The following is a 16,083-nucleotide window of genomic DNA, read 5'->3' on the forward strand; positions in this document are numbered from 1 at the left end:
GCTGAAGATGAAGTTCCAACCCTTTGGCCACCTGATGTGAAGAGCCAACTCACTGGAAAAGACCCTGATGCTGGGAAAGATTGAAGGCAGGAGGAGAAGGAGGAGACAGAGGATGAAATGGTTGGATGGCATCACTGACTCAATGGACATGAGTTCTAGCAAACTTTGGGAGATAGTGAAGGACAGGGAAGCCTGGCGTGCTGCAGTCCATGGAGTCGCAAAGAGTCAGACACGACTGAGTGACTGAACAACAACAAAGGTTAAAAATCCTTGTGGGTTGAAACAGAAACAGTTTCCTTTTGCATCAGTTTACAGTTTATATTAGGGCCATGACTATGGAAAAGACACTAGGAACTGACGTGTGCAGGTCCACGTTGGAGAGAGTTTCATACAACTATTTCTTATTATATGGTCAGTTTTAGGCAGAAGGAAAATCTGATTTGAGACAGTCTTTTTTACTGTGTCAGAGAAATCCTTGTCTAGGCGCTTTTTCATGAATAAAGATGATTTGTGGTGTTATTCTTTATCTTGCCACTTAACCTGAAATTTTTATCACAGGTAAATAACATGAAGGTCTTCTATGACTTGTATTCCCCACAATCAAAACTTTATGGCTTTTCAGATTTCATTTTCCTCACAACAGCCTACTTTTGTGCAGGGAGCACATTTTGTGCAAGGAGCACATATTCTTTGATCTTCCCTTGACCATGGAGAGTGTTTAGTCTCCATCTTTGCTAAGTGAGCCCATTTTGGGAGACAGTTTCATGACTAGCTGAACACTGAATTCATTCACCCTACTTGGGTTTTTCCTCTTTGTTTTGATGTTTTGTTTTGTTTTGTTTTTCCTTCATGAAGAAACAAAACAATTCAATTCTGAATTTGTATTCTGGTGGCAACTTTTCTTGGTTTTGCCAGCCTACGTTTTCAAAAAGAGGGTTTTCAAAGCCACTGCCCATTTCAGCACCATTTTGTCTAAACTGACTAGTATCCAAACAATTTTTTTTTTGTTGTTGTTACCTATTTGTTAAATCATTTAAATTTATGTTTCATACTTCACTGAAGTCAGAGAAAAAAGGAGAGCACTTTGAATTGAGCCCCTGCTGGTGAGTTAAAGAGCGGTTCCCCTTCACTCAAGCTACCTGCCAAGTCTTTTTTACTCCTTTAACTTAAAGGCAGGAGGAGAAGGGGACGACAGAGGATAAAATGGTTGGATGGCATCACCGACTCAATCAACATGAGTCTGAGCAAGCTGCAGGAGATAGTGAAGTACGGGGAAGCCTGGCTGTCAGTGGGGTCACAAAGAGTCAGACATGACTGAGCAACTGAACAACAACTTAAAACAGAGTGGCTGCTTTCTTCACATGAGTTGCACCCTCCAGCATCATTCTGAAACCCACCTTCATGAAAGCTTTGAGCAACTCCTCACTTTATTTGCTTTTCCTTGTGCTGTTCTGAGTTGAAACACCTCTCTTTTTAGGTGCCAAAAACTCTTCTGCTTTTTCTTCAAAATATACACAATTATTAAAAATATTTGAAAATATACACAGCCAAGTGACATAAATACTTGTGCTCAACACATAGGTTTAACAAATATTTACATTTTGCCATAACTGCTCTAGGTCCTTTTTGTTACAGAAATTGAATATTACAAATGGAAAGAAAGCCCCTTTTGCAACCCTGTCTTTCCAATGTCTCTCTCTTCCTCATGACTGGTTTTAAAATGTCACTATAAGAGTGATGGCTTCATGTGTTATATTCCTCAGGGCTTTCCCAACTGAGAGGCACTGTGATTTAGGCCCATTTACATCTCGACAATAACAAAGCCCATATTTGAAATGAGTATCCAGGTGCAATATCCTGTGCCTTGTAGAGGGACAACTGCATCTATGCTTTGTAGAGTGACTCATTGTGATGTCGCCAAAAATCTTGGCTTTCTCTGTCCACCAAAGCCAAATAAAAAATACAGAGACAGAGTTTGGAGGAAATAGAAAGGTGGCTTTTAATCGTCAGCCAACGAAGGGCAGACTGTGCCCCCCGCTTCCATGAGGAATCGGGGGATGCATAGATGAGGGCTCGCAGTCAGGGGTTGGTGATGCGGAGCAAACGTGTAAGGATCTTATATTCTTCTTCCTCTAACACTGTTTTAAAAACAGTCATAGACTTGCGTCAGGTAGCTTGGTAGTTAGGTCCGTTGTCTTTGTTGAACTGTACTGCGGCCTCCTCTCTGTCACATGAAAGGAGAAGCACCACAAGGTGCGTGTGTGCCACGTCGCTTCAGTCGTGTCTGACTCTGCGACCCCATGGACTGTAGCCTGCCAGGCTCCTCTGTCTGTGGGACTCCCCAGGCAAGAGGACTGGAACAGGTTGTTATTTCCTTCTCCAAGGTATCTTCCCAACCCACGGATTGAACCCACATCTCTTATGTCTGCTGCATTGACCGCTGGGTTCTTTACCGCTAGCGCCACCCGGGAAGCGCCAAGTGGTCTGCAAAGAGGGTGCTGGAAAGGTGAGCACCAAACACAGGATGTGATTATCATATCAGGTTAATCTTTATTAGTCTTTAGACTCCAGATCAGGAACAGTTAAAGTAAAAAATGTTCAGAAAAGGGCAAAAGAAAAAAGGAAACATTTTCCTCTTTTTTACTTCAGCGGGGACTGGGCTACTGTCATTTCCCAACTGAAAACTACCTCCCTTTTTAATAAGGTCAGTGAAGAATGGCACTGAAAGTTACAAAACCAAGAATATCTGGGACCTCTGCACTCAAGGAAATTCCAGAGGCACTTTGGTGATTCAGCAAGGGGGAAAGAGCCAAAAGCTAAATCCTCTGATTCCCATAGATGTGTCCTCCCATATAGATGAATAGGTGGTTCTGTTTCACTCTCAGATCTGAGCTGCACGAGGCAGCCTGAGTACTCACTTTCAAGAAGGTGGCTCCCATTTAAGACAAATGGAGATTCTGGAGAAAAATTGCAGACAGCCTGCCAGAGGGAATAATGTGTCTCCAAGTTGGCATCTCCCAAATGTCTGATTCTAAAGCTATAAAACATGAAAAGTGTGTGGGAAACAGGCAAGCTAATTCCAATGGTGCATGTCTGAGGTGTCCAATACTTGCTGACTTTAAGAGGCCTTTGGACCAGGAGGCAACTTGCCGTTCACCACACAGCACGTGGCATCAAGGACAGGCCCTTCCAGGGTCCCAGTTACTTGTCATCTGGGTGATTCCAGCCTTTGCCAGCTTTTGTGTGGGGCTGAGTCAGAGGAACTCATAACAATAATAGCAAACATCATAGAAACTTGAGCATGTGCCTGGCACTGCCAGAGAGGGTTTATATGCTTTATTTTGTTTAATCCTCATAGCAGTCCTTTAGGGCAGCTCCTCTGGCCCTGAGGTCACACAGGAATGAGTGGGAAGGGAAGCAGTGTGACCTGGAGCTTGGGGCCCCGTAGCGGTGCTGCTGTGTTCCTCTCCACCCAGCTCTCATCCAATTACCATAAAACCACCTCGGCAGCCAGACACTTCTAATAGCTAAGTGTCTAGCAAAGGCTGCATTGTCTTTGGAGCCTTAAACATAGCCCTTTTAATTGGAATTGCTTCCTCATTCAGCTTCATATATCTTCTCTCCTCCCACACAAAAGAATCCATTGTATTGGTCTCAGGAACAAACTGGATGCTCCTTTGATATACTTTGCATGTAAATGTAAGGAACAAGACTCATCTGATTTCATTATATCCTTTATTGATGTGCCTGCAGCATTTTATTGTAGGTTTTTGTGACTAGAATTTCTAACAAAGGAGGGAGTGGGCTTCCAGGCTGGCGGCTCCGTAGAGAGAGGATTTACCACATCTGGCTCTAAAGGGACGCTCACTCGTGGCTGTTGTCATTCCTAAGCTTTTAAAAGGGCTGGATGTTTCAGGAGCTGCTGCTATTCTCTGACTGTAAAAGTGTTATCAAGCATGAGACAAATGCTCCTTGCCACTGTAGGGGGATGGGGGACTTTTTGAACCTGCCTGAAAAGAGAGGCAGGATGACATGGTATCCCTGGGGGAAATAAATGCGCTCACATGCCAGGACTGACAGAGCTGGTACCTAATCCTTCCTACCTGCAATGACAGGCTCCTGGGACTACAGAATGGGGTTAATTATTCCCAACATTCTTCATTATAATTCTAAATGAGATAATGATTAGAAATAGTACCTAGTCATTGAACTGTAAATGCCTGAGGCATTCTCTTGCTGGAGAAACTAGCATTTTTTTCCTATGGTGTGTTAATTCCTTCAGCACTATCTTTTTTTTTTTTTTTTTTGAGGTTTAGCTGGTCTTTTAAATAACTGGAGCCTCTACAACTCTGTTGTGCCAAATAGAAACAGTTAGCAGTGACTAAAAGCTGACTAAGCACCAGGTTCTTTATTGTGTTATTGCATCTAATCCTCACAGTAGTCTTCTGAAATTGGGGTTTTATTATTTCCATCGTATAGGTAAGAGATGGCAGGGAGTGACTAAGTGCCTTCACTGGTGGTACAGCTAATAGGCTGAGGTTTTAGGATTTGAATCCACGGAGTCACACTGCAAAGTGTAAGATGCTTGTCTCCTGAGACCTAGAGTTTTCTTCTCTTAACACCTGGCTTAGAGGTCTGTCCTTATCTCATCTGGAAGCATCCGGGGTCTAAAGCCTTCTTGATGACACCACTTCAGCCTTCTGTTTGTCAATGTTCCAGTTTAATCTGTTCATTCTGTCTTTTAACAAGGCACATCTAAGACTACCCCTCATCAGCCAAAGTTTTGTTCACTGAAGAAAAAACAACCATTCAGTATGAAAGCTGTGAGTTCAGTCTTACTTGGAGTTACCGAGGAATATAGTCCAGGAGACAATCTCGCAGATAATTCTGAAGAACTGCTTCAAATAGGTAGGAGGTGAGGTCAGCAAATATATGATTTTGGTGAAGGGGTAAGTATAATCAAGCACACATCTCAGTAGAAGTCTGCTAGTCTGCTGCTGGAGAAGGCAATGGCACCCCACTCCAGTACTCTTGCCTGGAAAATCCCATGGACGGAGGAGCCTGGTAGGCTACAGTCCACGGGGTCGCTAAGAGTTGGACAACTGAGCAACTTCACTTTCACTTTTCCCTTTCATGCGCTGGAGAAGGAAACGGCAACCCACTCCAGTATTCTTGCCTGGAGAATCCCAGGGACGGCGGAGCCTGGTGGGCTGCCGTCTATGGGGTCGCACAGAGTCGGACACGACTGAAGCGACTTAGCAGCAGCAGCGGCAGCAGCAGTCTGCTGCTAGTCACAAGGAGCAAATGTCTCTGTTAATTAGTTTAGTGCTCTTCTAGGCATAAGAAGATGAGACAAGAAAATGGCAAACCCACTCCAGTATCTTTGCCTGGGAAATCCCATGGACAGAGGAACCTGGAGGGCTATATAGTTCATGGAGTTGCAAAGAGTCTGGCATGACTGAGCGACTAAACAACAGCAAACAAGGGATAAGAAGATACAAGAAATTGGGTGCATAACATTTTTCCTGACAATATTTATTTGAAGGGCTGTTCTGCCAGTTTTTCCCAAAGACAGAGTGCCCCATCCTGATTTCCACCCTAACTCTTTTCAAGATGTGTTAAGTAAAGATCAGCGACAGGACTGCTGCAGCTAGTGACTTCATTTTGTCGAACCAGATGGAGAACCACATTCTTTAATTTGTAGTTTCTATGGGCACTGCACTTCACGAAAACTAATTGAATGTAGTTTTTTAAAATCAGTTCTTCACTATAAAAAGTGTTAGTATACAAAAGTACTTATCAATACAACAGAAGTCTTAGCTTGCCTAATTATACATACTACTAAAAGCTAAATTTGCTTTACTTAGACTTATTGTAGAATTCCTTCAAATACTGAGCTCCTTCATGCATTTAAAATGAGATTCAATTGATGACAAAATTGATTCACAACTTTTTAAGAATGAATGCATAAAGAAAGTAATCTGCTTCAAATAAATTCTTTCATATATATTCATATATTTCCTTTAACCTAGAAGCTCCATTGCTAAACAGGACTAAAGGTTTTTCAAGGCTTCCACACATCAGTGGAGCGCAATTCTCTTCCTGTTTTCTTTCATTCCATTTCTAAATTGAGTATCAGAGTGATAGAAAGTCAGTCATCAGATAATACCTTTCAATAATTCCAGAACTCACACACTGCTTTCTTTTACCATTCTTTGAAAAAATATCTTAAGATTTTCTAACTGATTGGAGAGTTAGTGAGAGCACAGTAGGGTCTAAATACTATTATCTTTCAAAGACACAGCCGAAGAGTCAGAATCATTGACTAGTTCACACAAGCACTTTGGAGGATAATCAATAACCTTGAGATTATGTTTCTGTTTTTTGGTTTTTTTTTTTTAGCTCCGCAAAAAGAAGTTTGACTCAAATAGCAAACCAGTGATGATTATGGATGAGATTCAGGTGATAATCAAGTGAGTGGTGGCTTTTATTTCAATTCTAAAAAGCAGTTTATTACTGCTTTTCTTGCTCATGTTTCCATGTCAAGTAGGCAGTCCCATGCTGGGGCTCCTAGCAGCTGAGCAGTTGCAGTTGGCTTTAATTATCATGTAGTTTGTGACTTCCTTGGTAGGTTGGGTTCCCCATTTGGTCCTCACCACTAATTTTCTACCCCTCTCTATTAAGTTATCTATCACTGTATGGCAAATTACCGGAAACTCAGTGCCTTAAAACAGCACACATTTAGGATCTTACAGGCACTGCCTAGCTGACTTCTCTGCTCAGTTTCACAAAGCTGAAATTAAGGTGCCCTTTGAGGTTAAGGTCTCACTTGAAGCTTGAGGTCCTCTTCCAGATACATATAATTATTGGAAGTTCATTTTCTTGCAGCTATAGAATTCATGACCACTTGCTTCTGCAAAGCCAGCATCTCTCAACTCTAGGCTCTCTTTTAAGGAGCTCACTTGGTTTGATCAGGCTCACCTAGGATAATCTCTTTTTTGATTAGTTTGAAGTCCACTGATTACATCTGAAAAAAATCGCTTCATTTTTGCCATATAACGATAACCATAGGAGTGCTGTCCCATTGCCTTTCCATGTTACACTGGTTAGAAGCACGTTACAAGTCCCACTGACACTCAAGGGTGTGGTTCAGTGGGGGGTCATTTTAAATTCTTCCTACCACATTCATTTTCTGGATAAGAACAGAAATGAGGCTCATGAGCACCCAGTAGCCACTCTTTCCTGCATTCAGGGTACTTTAATGTAAGTTAATACTAAAGAAAATGTCTTATGTCACCTATTTACATCATTAAATCATATCCCAAAGTCAAAGATCCCTATTTTGAGAGCTTAAGGGTTTTCCCTCATTGGGCAACTTTGACATTAATGTGACTTTAGATCCAGTGGAGGCGAAAGGTGGGTGTGGTCATTTTGGATATTTAGTTGTTCCTTTCTAGGGGCTATCTGGAGAAGGAAATGGCAACCCACTCCAATATGCTTGCCTGGAGAATCCCATGGACCGAGGAGCCTGGCAGGCTATAGTCCATGGGGTCACAAGAGTTGGACATGACTTAGCAACTAAAGAGAGAGAGAGGATATCAGGGAGCAAAGAAAGCTGAGTTTATTAGCAGGACTTTTCTTCAACCTCAAATGGAAAAGCAAAGGTGTTTCAGGATAAAATCAATCCTTAATCAAGTAGACTAAAGAGTGTCATTCAAAGTGCAAGTGACATGTGTGTCAGATTTTGTAGAACTCACCATTCTAAAATTTGTTGATTTGGAGATGTACTATTTGGAAGAGAGAATTAGAGGAGTACTCACATGTCTGTGTGCACATGTATGCATGTATATTTACACTTTTCACACTTTCTCATTGCTATTCAAATATAACCCTAAAATAACAATAATACCAATCAGTTATTGAGAATAATCATGTTCTAGCCATCTTACATGCAATATTCCTTATCTAATATTGTTAATGTAATACAGGTAATGTCGGGCTTCTCCTACCTTTGAAATTTACATGTAATTGATTTGCATGTCCTAATTATCTGTGGAAATCCAATTTTCTTACCAAGATTGGGATAGATTCTTGTGGTCACTGCCAGCTCTGATTTCATGTTCCTACCGAATTCTCACTCTCATTGATATCTGGCCTTTGGAGCTTTCCCCTTGTCTGTCCCACAGACCCATGGACCCCAAAAGAGAACACAGGTCCAATAGGACTGGCTACATAATCTGTAGGATCCAGTGCAAGAGGAAAATAAGGAGGCACTTGGTCAAAAAGATTTAAGAATTTCAAGATGGTGACAGAACATTAAACCAAGCATGTGGCCCTTCTAAGCTTGGGGGTATGACTGTACACGTCATGTGTCCATGAAGGTAGTACTGTCCTAGAATTTCTGCAAGTACCACCCCTACGAAGCAGTCAGGTGAACTACACATTTCTTAGAGTGCCTAGGGTTATAATAGAAGAGCATGCGTCTAGGGATCAGAGCAGCTCACAGCAAGAGAACCTCAGAATAAATAGTTCCTTCAAATTTCTGTCCATATCTACTAAAATCTAGTTTATCTATAATTTCCTCTTTTTTCCCCTGATATCTTTCTAAACCATGGCCCATACCCAGGGTGCTCATCAAGACATTCTACTGGGCAAAATTTGACCTATTCCTAAGAAACTGTCTCCTTCCCTAGGAATAGAAGTAGGAATAGTTGTATTTTAAATAGCAAATTATTCTCTTTTGTGCATGTTACTATTATTATCATTCTCATTTTACAGTTAAGGAGTTCTGATGCTCAAGAGAACAAAGCAGGTGAAATGATATCTGGCTTCAATGCTTACATTCCTTCCACTATGCTTGCTGCTCTCTAAATCTGGAAGGGTTTATGAGAAGTTACAAATTAGTCCCAGAATGTGCCAAGACTATCTCTATGGGGTGCAGCCTGGTATAAATCTTTCAGTGGCTCCACTAGAACCAAACAGTTTGGACTGTTGTAGTCAGATTATCACGTGAAGCAAGGTCGGCCAGAGGGCTACCATGGAAGAAGGTTTGGCTATGTCCCTCTTCCTTTCCTGGGTAATGTGGGATTTAAGGACTGTTTAAGATCCCTTTCTTCATCTCTTTATGGAACTGGAAACCATCATTATTATCCTTATGGTCTATGTACAGTGAAAAACAGAGCTATCCTCTTGGGACTGTCAGAGCCACTGTTGTTACTGAATTTCCCTCTTTCTGCACAAGGGAGGAAGAATCCTCCAGTGTGTGGCAGACATCCTTGGAGACATTCTGTCCATTGTTGTTGTGGTCCACGTACTGTGGTCAGTCCATTACTCAGTCTTAGGATAACCAAATTCAAAGCCACATGAGCCATCAAACCATCTGTGTATTTAAGCTGGGTATGTGTGAATGTGCTACAGTCCACTTTTGGGGCTGAACTTCAGTATGAAATGCTGGCTTATGAATAGACTGATTACATAATTTGTCACCCAAATGTACATTCATCAACCAACCAATTGGTTTTATTATGGTAAACCTATAAAGTCTGTTCAGAAAATATTTTCAAAAAAGAAATTATTTCTATAGAATAAAAATAGTATATCAATGTACATTAAGAAAAATATTAAGTTACTTATATTTATTTCTGAACTTTAAAAATGATACAATCTAAGTAATTAGTCTTAGTATATGTTAATGTGCTTTCATTAGTTTCATAGTATTCTGTCTAATAACCATGCTGATTGTATTATTCTGATGAATATTTTTTAAAAATGGTCTTATTAAATTAAATATTCACAGACAAATGCTCAAAGTCATCTTAAAGGTTGCATTTTAAAGTTAATAAATTTTAAAATTGTTAACACTTTTAATTGGCTTTTGTTTGAGAAAATACTCTCTACAAATGCTGAGGTGCTTGTTAAGCTCAGAGCAAGCAAATTGTGCTAAGTAGAATAAATTTGCAATTTTAATTTTAATTTTTAAATTAATTAATTAATTTTTAATTCAAATTTTCAAATTTAATATTTCAGCCCATATATTTTCACAAAGACTACCTTTTTGTCACTATTTAGTTTATTTCAACAAATAATTTTATGAGTAAAAACTCATTAAAGTTTTCTTGAGTTACAAATAGATTGCCAAATTTAAATGCCACTAAACTGTAGACCTTCTCAAATATCTTTCCATTCTGTAACTATAAATTTATCCTGTTAAAAACAGGAATTTTTATCAAAACATACCTCCTACAAGATGAGATATTTCCAAGTACAATTACAGAATTTCAAATCATACCTGGGCATTATTTGAACTCTACTTTCTGGGTTGTTGGCTTTCTCACTTGACTGTATAGGGATACACTTCAATATCTTTTTATTTGTCAGCTTTGTTTTTAGTAATTGCAATTTCATTAAACTTCAGAATCTGAACTATTTGGCATTCCATTCAATAAATACTTCACTATTTCCAACTAATTTTCAATGAATTGGAGCCCAAATATAAAAAACTTGTTTACAAAAATGTAGACAGGAAGGCGAGAAAGCATGTAGTGCCATGCTGGTATAATTTAGCCTTCATATCAGGTTTGTAGTTCAGTACTGCTATGTGCTGTTATTTAGTCATTAGGTCATGTCCGACTGAGCAACTTCATTTTTACTTTTCCCTTTCATGCACTGGAGAAGGAAATGGCAACCCACTCCGGTATTCTTGCCTGGAGAATCCCAGGGACGGCAGAGCCTGGTGGGCTGCCGTCTATGGGGTCGCACAGAGTCGGACACGACTGAAGCGACTTAGCAGCAGCAGCAGCAGCATGTCCGACTCTTTTGCCACCCTGTGGAATGTGTAACCCACCAGGCTCTTCTGTCCATGGGATTTTCCAGGCAGGAACACTGGAGTGGGTTGCCATTTCCTTCTCCAGGGAATCTTCCTGACCCAGGGATCAAATCCATTTGCAGGCGAATTCTTTACCACCGAGCCACCATGGAAGTCCAATGCTATGTATAGGTAATTTTATTTGTCTATTTTGTGAATTGAATCTTCTTTTATTTGGATATAACTATAAATTATATGGGGCTTCCCTGGTGGCTCAGATGGTAAAGAATCCATCTGCCAATGCAGGAGATGCAGGTTCAGTCCCTGGGCTGGGAAGATCTCCTGGAGGAGGGCATGGCAACTCTCTCCAGCATTCTTGCCTGGAGAATCCCCATGGACAGAGGAGCCTGGTGGGCTGCAGTCCATGGGGTCACAAAGAGTCGGACATGACTGAAAAACTAAGCACAGCACAGCATAAATCAGGTGAGCACTACACTAATTCTTACACATTCTGTTTCATCACCGAAGAACACTTTACCATGATGTTCTACTCCATCAAAACTCAATTATTACCACCAAAATTTTTTATTTTAAATGTCAAACTTTTAAACAGAATTTTCAGTATCATTCACAACAATATCAGGATTGGAGGAATCAACATCTAAAACATCTACTTTGATTACATGAATTGGATGAAAAACATTGAACCAATGTTGCAATTAAAATATTTTTCTATTTGAAGTAAATGATGACACTAACATAAAACTGGTGGTTTTACTTTTTCTATGTACAGAAGAAAAGTTGAAATTGAAAACATATTAAAATGTATTTAGGAGAAACATCATTTGATTTAAACATGATATAAACACATACTTCACATAGTGAGTGAGTGTAAATGTACCTTCTGAAGCTTTAGTGGCTAACTTTTTTTCCCAGTGCATTCTTCTTAAAATAACTAGTAAGCATTGATAGTGATGCTTCCTCAGTATATTTAGTCTTCTGGCTCTTATGCAGTCAGTGATATCACTATGATCCCTGTGGAGAATGATAAATGTCAATAAATGCTTCATCTAAGAAACATGTTCATCATCAACTTTCTTAGATGTTTAGTACTTAATTTTTCCACAAAATATACTCCTTCAGTCCTACTGAATTCATTGCTGTCAATGAATTGCTGTCAGTGAATATTGCAGTGTAAACATGTCATCAATAAAATAAATAGTTGTACATTTACAATAAGTGGCCAAACTACCATGTAAGAACTTAATTTCTAGACCTTCTCACATATGTTACAGTAGTATGCCTCTATGTCTTAAGTTTTCACCAACCCCAGCATTTCTCTGGCTCTGCCGCAGGTCTCTTAAACATACTTCAGCTTATTTTAATGCAGCAATTGCTAATTATACTTTGCTTAAAAATTAAAAATTCTGAAAAAAAATACTAAAGCACATAGATACTGGACAACAGGCATAAACCATGGCAGTCCCAAGCAAAATGAAACACAGAGACATCCTTCAGATGAAGAACACAAGCTCTGCTCATCAATATTATAGGATCTATCCTTAAACCTTGTACACTCTTCATGTTCTTCTAATGTGAAACTTTATGATTTAATTTTCCATGCCAGGCTGAGCTCTTCTGTTACCATTTTAGATAAAAAAGCTAAAGTAATATTTAAATGGGCTTCCCATTTAAATGGGCAGTTGGTAAAGAATCCACCTGCAATGCAGGAGACCCTGGTTCAATTCCTGTGTTGGGAAGATCCCCTGGAGAAGGGACAGGCTACCCACTCCAGTATTCTTGGGTTTCCCTTGTGGCTCAGGTAGTAAAGAATCTGCCTGCAGTGCGGGAGACCTGGCTTCAATCTCTGGGTTGGGAAGATCCCCTGGAGAAGGGAAAGTCTACCCACTCCAATATTTAAAGAGGTAGAATCTGATACAAGCATCAAGTAAATCTTGTATTTTAGAAATTAAATTAGTCTTTTTTAGTAAAGTAGTTACGAAGTTAAGTTTCACTGTGTTTATCTCCATGCTTTATGAGATACTGTTGCTATTAAAAATGCCTTTACTCTGTACAGCAGAGATTGGCACAACATTGTAAATTATAAAAATACCTTTACTTAGAACAGATAAAATAAAAATAGTGACAATACCAAATGCTGGTGAGAATGTGGAGAAACTAGATTTCTGACACAGCCATTCTGGAAAACAGTTTGGTAGCTTCTTATCAAACTAAAAATGCATTTACCATACAACCCAGCAATTGTCACTTATCCCAGAGAAATAAAAACTTATGGTCAAATCAAGACATATACATGGATGTTTATATAGAAGTTTTCTTTGTAAAAGATAAAAGTCAGAAACAACCTCAATGTCCTTCAGTGATTGAACAAGCTATGGTACATCCTTACCATGGAATAGTACTCACAAAAGAAAAGAATGAAGTATTGATCCATGCAACAACTTGGATGGACCTCAAGAGCATTATGCTGAATTAAAAAAGCTAATCTAAATAGGTAACATACTGCATGATTCTATTTCTATCATATTCTCAAAAAGACAAAATTACAGGTATGTAAAACATATTGATATTAACCAAGGGTTAGAGACAGGGGTGAGTGCAGCCATAAAGAAGTAGCATGAGGAAGCTCCTTATGGTGATGAAGCAGTTGTATATCTTGTGATTGTGGTAGTGATTATATGAATCTACACAGGTGATAAGTTTACATAGAACACACACACACGAGTGCAATTTCCTGGTTTTGATATCACACTGTAGTTGTCAATGTTTTGAACACTTTGTTTGGTAAATTGTTTATTTTTGTTTTATTGCACTATAGTTGGGAGAAGGAAATAGCAACCCACTCCAGTATTCTTGCCTGGAGAATCCCGTGCACAGGGGAGCCTGGTGGGCTGCTGTCCAGAGGGTCACACAGAGTTGGACACGACTGAAGCGACTTAGCAGCAGCAGCAGCAGCACTATAGTTATATAGGATGATGACTGGAGAAAAACAAGTGAAGGGTACTATTTTTGCCACTTTCTGTGAGTTTAGAATTACTTTCAAACAAAAAATTACATGAAGAAACAAAAATACATTTGCCCCTCCTTTTATGTTGTATCTGGTATTATGATATGATACCTGCTTACCTGGAAAGGAAAAGTAATAATCAAATGATTTCAAATTTCAGTTCTTTTTTCTTTTCTGTATTTCTTATTTGTTTTGTAGTGAGCATATATTATTAACATAATACAAATAATGAGGAGGTAAAGTAAACGTTAGACTACTAATGTCAAGGAGGATTGAAATGAAGGAGCAGCTGCTGAGGTAGTGGCCACCGGAAAGACATCAGTGCCTGTATTTTTCAGTGTCATGTATAATGCATACATAATGTATGACTCTCAATAGGTGCCCCGTGATGGTTCACTGAACGAAAGAATGAATATTCAAAGGGTGCCAAATAGAATTCAGAGCAGATGGAAGGAGGTTCAGAAAGAGGCTGGAAAGCCAACAGGTAGCAAATAGAATAACTTCCTCTTAAACCAGAACTCATAACTGAAATCTGTTTTTAAGAAAAGGACTGATAATCTCCAAATGTGGAAGAAACCTAGGCCAGAACTGTTTGTGTGCATGCTCAGCCATGACTGATTCTTTGTGACCTCATGGACTGTAGCCCCGCCCAGGATCTTCTTCTGTCCATGGGATTTTCCTGGCAAGAATACTGGAATGGGTTGCCATGCCCTCCTCCAGGGAATCTTCCTGCCAGAGATCAAACCTGCATCTCCTGTACCTTCTGTATTGCAGATGAATTCTTTACCACTGAGCCAAGAGGGAAGCTCAGGACTGTTTAGACCAGGCTTAAATGCTAAACAAGGTCTCACTGGGTTCAGAGAATAAACCACTTGAACTGCTAATACTTCCTTGAATCTGGAGAGCCAACGTTGTGTCAGGTAGGAAGGAAGCTTTGTTTTATGAAGAGCTGAGTGGGTGCACGCTGAAGTCCTGCGAGGCATAAGCATCATACCTTAGAGGAAAGACCAACAGCTCTAGACTCAAGGAAAATTCCCTGTCTCTCAGAGCAGAGCTGTGTAAATCTCAAAAATGATTTGAGGCTTTCTTGGAGTAAGTCATTACCTTAATCCCACAGGTCAAGTTTAGCTTGTGACAAGGGAAGAGTAGAGATTGGATGCTTTACTGGGCCTAAGTATCATGAGATTGTCCAGCAAGGAGTTCCATTAGCCCCGTGTTCACTAATGCTTGCCACACCACCAGTGATAGTTTGGGCCCTGCCTCAGTTTCTTTGTGATGCCAGGTGAGAGGCTCAGCCTGTGCTCCGTGTGTGGTGTGGGCTCTTCATTGGTCATATGTGTCAACCGCACAGGCACCTTTCAATGCTGTCTTCCCTCTTGTAGTAATTATCATTATGTAAACAATCGAATCTGAGTGCTGATACATGTAGTTTCACTGAGCTGACAATAATGAATGTTGAGTGTGCTGTTCCACAGACCTGCTTCTTTCCCCGGTGAGGGGCTGCAGTGATGAGCATCCCTTCTGTGGCCACACAGAGTCCACAGGGTTTCAAGGTTTTCAGAGGAGCATAGCAATTTTCACGTCAGTACCCCTTTTTTTTCACCCATTTAGAGTGAAAATTGTAAGACATACAAGCGTTTGTGATGAAGAAGCTGCTGCTGCTGCTGCTGCTAAGTCGCGTCAGTCGTGTCCAAAGAAGCAGCATACTATAATTTGAGAGAAGAGTTACAGATTTTTAGAATAATATTTGATGGCCCTTTGGAACATTTTTATGGTTGAACACTCATTTCCTGGGAGCGGGACTCTGTGAGCCTATCTGTTTTTACCAGCTAAGCCACCCGGTTTTGTTTCTAGTCTGTAGTCAGTTGTCTTTCATGGTCAGTCTCCTGTCTGAGACATATATGCGAATCTTCTGGTTCCAACTCTCACATTCATAGTTTGGAGAAGCGGAGACCACAGATGTAGGAGGGACTGAGCTGGTCTCCAAACTTGCCTCATCCTTTTCATTGCAGTGCTACTTCTCCCAGGCTGCACACCACCTTTACAGGCTGCAGAACACCAGAGGACCTGAGTGAGGCCAGGGGACAGTTAAACGTGATATTACTTTGTGGTGTTCAAAGCTGCAAGGAATAATGGCAGCCAGATATATTCATTAGATCCATTCAATGATTATTCACGGAGTACTTTCTGTGTGCCAGGGACTGGTTTAGGTGCTTGGGATGCAGAAATGAACAAAATAGCAAAAATTCTC

At 40.2% G+C, this 16,083-nt stretch overlaps 1 protein-coding gene across 6 annotated transcripts in view; it reads left to right on the forward strand.

Moving 5' to 3' along the window:
• Positions 1-16,083, forward strand: part of KIAA0586 (KIAA0586 ortholog) — a 196,956-nt gene that overhangs the window by 165,065 nt on the left and 15,808 nt on the right. The window lies entirely within an intron of this gene.

This window comes from Giraffa tippelskirchi, chromosome 7 (assembly GCF_054371585.1).
Source record: "Giraffa tippelskirchi isolate mGirTip1 chromosome 7, T2T-mGirTip1v1.2.pri, whole genome shotgun sequence".
Classification (NCBI taxonomy): Eukaryota; Metazoa; Chordata; class Mammalia; order Artiodactyla; family Giraffidae; genus Giraffa; species Giraffa tippelskirchi.